Below are 8,025 nucleotides of genomic sequence, written 5' to 3' on the forward strand. Positions count from 1 at the left end.
TTGTTCGTTTCTTTTTCTTTCAGCAAATCTTTCGTGTTATATTTTACAAAAGAAGACAGCCGTCATTTTTTTAAAAATTTTATTGAAGTATAGTTGGTTTACAATGTTATGTTAATTTCTGCTGTACAGCAAAATGACACAGTTATACACGTATATATTCTTTTTCATATTTTTTCCATTATGGTTTATCACAGGATACTGAACATAACTCTCTGAGCTATACAGTAGGACCTTGTTGTTTATCCATCCTATATATACTAGTTTGCGTCTGCTAATCCCACATTCCCAGTCCTTCCCTCCCCCACCCCCTCCCCCTTGGCAACCACTAGTCTGTTCTCTATATCGGTAAGTCTGTTTTTGTTTCGTAGATATGTTCATTTGTGTCATATTTTAGATTCCACATATAAGTGATATCACATGATATTTGTCCTTCTCTTTCTTACTTCACTTAGCATGATAATCTCCAGGTCCATCCATGTTTCTGCAAATGGCGTTATTTCATTCTTTTTATGGCTAAGTAGTATTCCATTGTGTATATATACCACATCTTTATGCATTCATCTGTCGATGAACATTTAGGTTGTTTCCATGTCTTGGCTATTATAAATAGTGCTGCTATGGACATAGGGGTGCCTGTATCTTTTTGAATTATAGTTTTGTCTGGGTATACGCACAGGAGTACAATTGCTGGATCATATGGGAACTCTAGTTTTTTGAGGAACCTCCATACAGTTTTCCACAGTGGCTGCACCACTTTACATTCCCACCAGCTGTGTAGGAGGGTTCCCTTTTCTCCACACCTTCTCCAGCATTTACTATATGTAGACTTTTAAATGATGGCCATTCTGATAGGGGCCCGTTGTTGATTAGAAATTACAAAGAAAACAATTTGCTCTTGACCACAAAGAGCTGGAGAAGCTCTGCTCCAGATGTCTCTTCATCTTGGTCTTAGCAACCATCACATCAACATATCACATTAAAATGTGCCGCTTAGAAAGACCGTGCACAGGAGGCGCCAAACGCCCCCTTCCCTGGTCAGCTCCCCGACCTTAGCTGTCCAGCTTGGAACCTCCCTCCTCCATCAAGCCCTCCCTGCCATCTAGTTCACAGCTCTCTCTCCTCTCATGGAATCCATAGGACTTTCTGTCTCCACCACTAATTTGGCACTTTAGCTAATAAAAATAATAATAATTGAGTGCAAGGCTTTGTGCTGTCACATTAAACGTGCACCTCCATTGTGTTGTCTCTTGGGGCTACTTTTCAGCCTCTGCTGCAGACACTTGACCGCTGTGTGTGGAATCCTCCACTCCTAGCTTTGAGGATCCCGGGCAGCAAGCCCACCCTCCTGGGACCCCCCCAACCCCCGCTGGGCACAGGGCACCGAAGGCAGCAGACAAATAGACAAATACACAAATAGACCCAGTGGCAGAACTGCTGCCGGGGGGCTGGCAGTGAGTGGGGGAAGGGAGGAGCAAAGGAACGCCTTTCTCTTTCTTCAACATTTATTTCCAAGCACCAGGGTTTTTTTCTTTTTGTTTTAAAACATACTGATTCTTTTTTTTTTTTTTTTTTGCGGTACACGGGCCTCTCACTGTTGTGGCCTCTCCCGTTGCGGAGCACAGGCTCTGGACGCGCAGGCTCAGCGGCCACGGCTCACGGGCCCAGCCGCTCTGCGGCATGTGGGATCTTCCTGGACCGGGGCACGAACCCGTGTTCCCTCCATCGGCAGGCAGACTCTCAACCACTGCGCCACCAGGGAAGCCCTGATTCTTTTTTAAGTCATACGTTCACAAGGTTAAACAAATGTGAAACCTACAGACAATAGACATCAGATAGGGTGTGTGCCGCCCACCAGACCCCTAGGACCCCCCCCCGCCCCCGCCCCCCGCTTTGGAGACAACCACTCCTCCCCTCCCTTCGAAGATGTCTGTGCATCTGCGGGTATTTTGTGTCCGTCTCTGCCATCGTTTTCACGTCTGTGAGAACACACCACAAACCCCTTTGGCACTTAGCCTCTTCTGTTTCAACAGCAGATCTGCAGGCAGCTACCCACCCTCATGGACTTCTCTCAGAATCTTCTTTCGCATAGATCCAGAGCTGGAAGGTTCCGCAGAAACCTGCTCTTCCAGGGATGCCCAAATGGGGACGCAGGTGCGGGCGCCTGCCTGCTGGGTCAGAGTTACCTGACACGTGACCACACCTTGGCAGGGGTCAGTGGGAGGGCACCTGGGAATCCGTATTTCTTTAAATAAATTGAATAAATTCAGCTTGGTAATCTCACGTGAGCCTTGTGCAGGTTGTTTACTCATCTCTAGTTACAAGTGAGGAAACTGAGGCTCAGGAGGGAAAACAATTGCCAAGGTCACGCAAGAAGTGAGCGTCAGGGAAACTCCTAGCCTGGGGTTGGCAGGGTGGTGCATTTCCCGCTGCACCAGACCTTAGTTAGTTTCCAAGGACTACCCTAACTAATTACCACAAACTGGGTGGCTTAGGACAACAGAAATTTATTCTCCCCAAGTGCAGGAAGCCAGAAGTCTGTAATCAAGGCGCCCACAGGGCCCCACTCCTTCCGAAGCCTCCAGGGGAGAATCTTCCCTTGCCTCTTCCAGCTGCTGGAGGTTCCTGGTGTTCCTTGCCTTGTAGACACATCCCTCCTATCTCTGCCTCTGTCAACACGTGGCCTTCTGCCCTGTGTGTCTCTGTGTCCTCTCCTCTCCTTATAAGGACACTAGTCATTGGATTTGGGGCCCACCCTAAATCTAGGATAATTATACCTTGAGATCCTCAACTTACTGCATCTGCAAAGACCTTATTTCCAAATAAGGTCACATTCTCAGGTTCCAGATGGACATGAGTGGGGCAGGTGGTTATTCAACCCACTACAAACCTTCCCTAATAAACAGCTCCGTAGGCAGACTGGAGGCCTGCTTTGGCCTCCCAAGCCCCAGCCTCAGAGGTTTCAGGCAGCCTTAAACCTTGGGGCCAGTGGACCCAGAGGGGCAGCTTCAGGCCAGGAGCTGCACATCCAAGCTGCTGGGCATAGTGCCCCAGCTTCCCTGTGCCAGGTACCCACCCCCAGCTGCTGTTAGTGTGAGTTGCTCTCAGCTGACTCCTTCTTCTGAGAATTGCCCCAGCCTACTGGAGATGCCTGGCTGGAAATGCTGGTTGTTTCCAGACAGAAGCAACAATCAAATGATACTGGGGTACAATAAGCCAATCTCCGTGTTTCAGGAAGGGGCAAACTTTGCAGTACCATTCATATTCCAGAGCTCCTCATGGGACAAGCTGAAGCGAGACTTCTGCTGAACCCACCTGTTTGCCAAGCATCCTCCCTGCCCCCTCCTGCTTCTCTCATTCCCTTACAATTTCACCTGACAGCCCTCCTTCGAAACCTCACTTGCACAGGAATCCCTGCCTCAGGCTCTGCTTCTAGGCAATCTGACCTAAAACAGTGAGGGAGCAAGGCCGTGTGTAACAGGTGGGGGAACAGACACAAGGGCTCTCCTGCCTGAGCCAGCAAACCACCCAGCCCTCCAGCTCACTCAGCCCTCCCTGGCATTCATTGGGTGAGCATACCATGGGCACCAGGCACCCTCAGGGAGGAGGGGGTGGAGTGGGCATGCGGAGGAGGAAGAGATAAAATAAATAGGTATCTCCATGGAGCTTGTATTATGGAAATAAGATGCACAGTCATGAGCTGACTTGAGAGCAATTGCAGAGGATGTGTCAGCATGCCAAAACCAGCCAGCAGCTCTTGGTTATCTGGGGAACAAGTCATAAACGGTTTCTGAGCAGGAATTCATTTCTAGGTACCCTCCACCCCCGACTTGGCCATATTCTCTTGGCTAAAATACCGGGAGGTGAAGGTCAACAGGGCCAACTAGAGTCCACCTGCCACAGGCCCCAAGGGCAGGCAGGACTCAGGATCCACAAGTACCTAAGCCATTCTTGCTAGTTAATTGGTTGGTTGGTTAGTTAGTTAGCTAGGTAAAGAGAGAGAAAAATTGGGGGCAACCCAGGCAGAGAGAACAGCATGGACTAGGGCTGAAGAGAGCGTGGCCTGGTTAAGTACTATATGAGGAGGAGTGCTATATGCAGGAGGGTGAGGAAGATTGTTGGCAATGAAGCCCGGGAGCTGGGCAGGGAGACCACAGTGATGTGGAGGGCCTTGAGTGCTAAGCACAGGGGTTAGGGCTTCACCTTGAAAGTTGTGGGTAGCCACAGAAGGATTTTAAAAGGAAAATTATTTGATCAGATTTTCATTTTTGAAAGATTACTTTGACAGTGGTTTAGAGGGCAATTTGGGAAGTGGTGTATTAGTTATTTACTGCCACATAATATGTTACTGTAAAACCTAGCAGCTTAAAACAAAGAACATTTATTATCTGACATGGTTTCTGAGGGTCAGGAATCTGGGAGCAGGCTAAGTGGTGGTTCTTGGATCAGGGTCTCTCCTGAGGTTATAGTCAAGCTGTCTGAAGGCTTGACTGGGGCTGGAAGACTTGCTTCAAGATGGCTCACTCACATGCTTTTGGCAGAAGGCCTCAGTTCCTCCCCACGTGGGCCTCTCCTTGGGGCTACTCACAACGTGGCAGCCAACATCAGAGCCAGACACCCAAGAGAGGATGAAAAGAAAGTCACAGGGACTTAATCACATGAGTCACTTCCGCCATATTCTATTTGTTAGAAGTGAGTCAGTAGGGCCAGCCTACACTCAAGGGGTGGGGTTGGGGGTGGGGCAATTAGCCTCCACCTTTTGGAAGGAGGAATATCAAAGATTTGTGGACATGTTTTAAAACTGCCATACGTGGTTGGTTAGCCTATAGGGAGAGAGACAAGTTAGAAGACTACAGGAGTATTCCAGGAGAGAAACGTCAAGGTCTGAACCGAGGCAGGAGCAGCGGGCATGGAGAGGAGGGGGCAACTTACAGGGATAGCCTATGTAGTGCGGGGAACCGTGATGGGTCAGGAGCCAGCCTGTGGAGCACACCCGCTTGAACACCAGAGCCCTGGCACACAGGGACAGCTTAAATAGCCTCCACCTGCAAATAGGAAGAGTGGTGGGAACTAACAACCTCCAAGAGTGTTTGGATGGTAGTAGTTTTCTGTAGCAGCTTGAGGGACGGAATCAGCACTAACCAGGCTGATAGCTTCCTGGAGCCCAGTGGTGAGAGTCTTTTGAATCTATCCCTCCAGAATAAGATTAGGACGAGAGCACCCTCACCCCTTATAGAAGATAGAAACCATAGGTGGACAATGATAATGGCAGAGCAACATGCTCTGAGTCAGTATGTCAAGTACTACAACTTTACCAACCATCCTGGATGTGACAAGCATGTGTGCATTCAACAAAGTTTGCTGAATGTCACCATGTCCCAGGCATTCTGCTAGGCCCTGCAGAGAAAAAGGAGGAACTTAAATGGCATCAGACTTCTCAACAGTGACACAGTGTCTTCTGGAAGCTAGAAGACAAAGAAGCAATGCTTTCAAAGTTCTGAAAGAAAATTATGTCCAACCTGAATTCTATATCCAGCCAAACTATCAATCAGTATGCAGAGAGAATGCATATGTTTCAGACAAGCAAGCCCTCAAAAATCTTTATTTCTAATGCACACTTTCTCAGGAAGATTTGGAAGGTTTGTGCCACCAAAAAGAGAGAGAGGAAGAAAGAAAGAATTCCCAGGATAGTGGAGGGAAGGAAGACTCCAAGATGACACTGGAGACACAAATTCAGTTTGAAGCAGGAGCAGGACAGGGCTCCAGGAGAGAGGCAAGAAAGGAAAGGAAAGAAGAAAGAGAGAAAGAGGGAAAGAGGGAAAGAGAGAAAGAGAGAGAGAGAGAGAGAAAGAAAGAAAGAAAGAAAGAAAGAAAGAAAGAAAGAAAGAAAGACTACCACTGGCATTTTTCACAGAACTAGAACAAAAAATTTCACAATTTGTATGGAAACACAAAAGACCCCAAATAGCCAAAGCAATCTTGAGAAAGAAAAACGGAGCTGGAGGAATCAGGCTCCCTGACTTCAGACTATACTACAAAGCTACAGTAATCAAGACAGTATGGTACTGGCACAAAAACAGAAATATAGATCAACGGAACAGGATAGAAAACCCAGAGATAAACCCACGCACATATGGTCACCTTATCTTTGATAAAGGAGGCAAGAATATACAGTGGAGAAAAGACAGCCTCTTCAATATGTGGTGCTGGGAAAACTGGACAGCTCCCTGTAAAAGAATGAAATTAGCACACTCCCTAACACCATACACAAAAATAAACTCAAAATGGATTAAAGAACTGAATGTAAGGCTAGACACCATCAAGCTCTTAGAGGAAAACATAGGCAGAACACTCTATGACATAAATCACAGCAAGATCCTTTTTGACCCACCTCCTAGAGAAAATGGAAATAAAAACAAAAATAAACAAACGGGACCTAATGAAAGTTAAAAGCTTTTGCACAGCAAAGGAAGCCATAAACAAGACCAAAAGACAGCCTTCAGAATGGGAGAAAATATTTGCAAATGAAACAACTGACAAAGGATTAATCTCTAAAACATACAAGCAACTCATGCAGCTCAATATCAAAAAAAACAAACAACCCAATCCAAAAATTGTCAGAAGACCTAAATAGACATTTCTCCAAAGAAGATATACAGACTGCCAACAAACATGAAAGAATGCTCAACATCATTAATCATTAGAGAAATGCAAATCAAAACCACAAAGAGGTATCACCTCACACTGGTCAGAATGGCCAACATCAAAAAATCTACAAACAATAAATGCTGGAGAGGGTGTGGAGAAGAGGGAACCCTCTTGCACTGTTGGTGGGAATGTGGATTGATACAGCCACTATGGCGAACAGTATGGAGGTTCCTTAGAAAATTAAAAATAGAACTACCATATGACCCAGCAATACAACTACTGGGCATATACCCTGAGAAAACCATAATTCAAAAAGAGACATGTACCAAAATGTTCATTGCAGATCTATTTACAATAGCCAGGACATGGAAGCGACCGAAGTGTCCATCAACAAATGAGTGGATAAAGAAGATGTGGCACATATATACAATGGAACATTACTCAGCCACAAAAAGGAATGAAACTGAATTATTTGTAGTGAGGTGGATGGACCTAGAGACTGTCATACAGACTGAAGTAAGTCAGAAAGAGAAAAACAAATACCGTATGCTAACAAATATATATGGAATCTAAAAAAAAAAAAAGAAAGAAAAAGAAAATGGTCAGAAGAACCTAGGGGCAAGACAGGAATAAAGATGCAGACCTACTAGAGAATGGACTTGAGGATATGGGGAGGGGGAAGGGTAAGTTGGGACAAAGTGAGAGAGTGGCATGGACATATATACACTACCAAACATAAAATAGATAGCTAGTGGGAAGCAGCCACATAGCACAGCGAGATCAGCTCGGTGCTTTGTGACCACCTAGAGGGGTGGGATAGGGAGGGTGGGAGGGAGGGAGATGCAAGAGGGAAGAGATATGGGAGCATATGTATATGTATAGCTGATTCACTTTGTTATAAAGCAGAAACTGATGCACCACTGTAAAGCAATTATACTCTAATAAAGATGTTAAAAAAAAAAGAAAGAAAGAGAGAGAAAGAAAGAAAGGAAGGAAGGAAGGAAGGAAAGAAAGAGAGAGAGGGAGAAAGAAGGAGGGAGGGAGGAAAGGAAGAGGGAGGGAGAGAGGGAAAATTAGTAACTCCAAGTAGTATAAGAGGAAATGTAACCATAGTATACTATAGGGCTCATCTATGAACGAGTTTTACATACACATAATAATCTAAACACTAAATAATGGTTTAACCAAAAGTGGACAGGTGTATAGGAAATGTGTTTGGATGAGGAATAGGGGATGTGGTTAGAGAGCTAAATCCTAAGATTCCACTAATAGGAAACCACTTGATAATATCTAAAATTATATACATATGATAAAATTTCTAATACTTAGAAATCTGGAGGTAATTAGCTTAAAAATTAAATGCAGTTGCCTCTGGGGAGA

The sequence above is a fragment of the Orcinus orca genome, chromosome 2, assembly GCF_937001465.1.
Source record: "Orcinus orca chromosome 2, mOrcOrc1.1, whole genome shotgun sequence".
NCBI lineage: Eukaryota > Metazoa > Chordata > Mammalia > Artiodactyla > Delphinidae > Orcinus > Orcinus orca.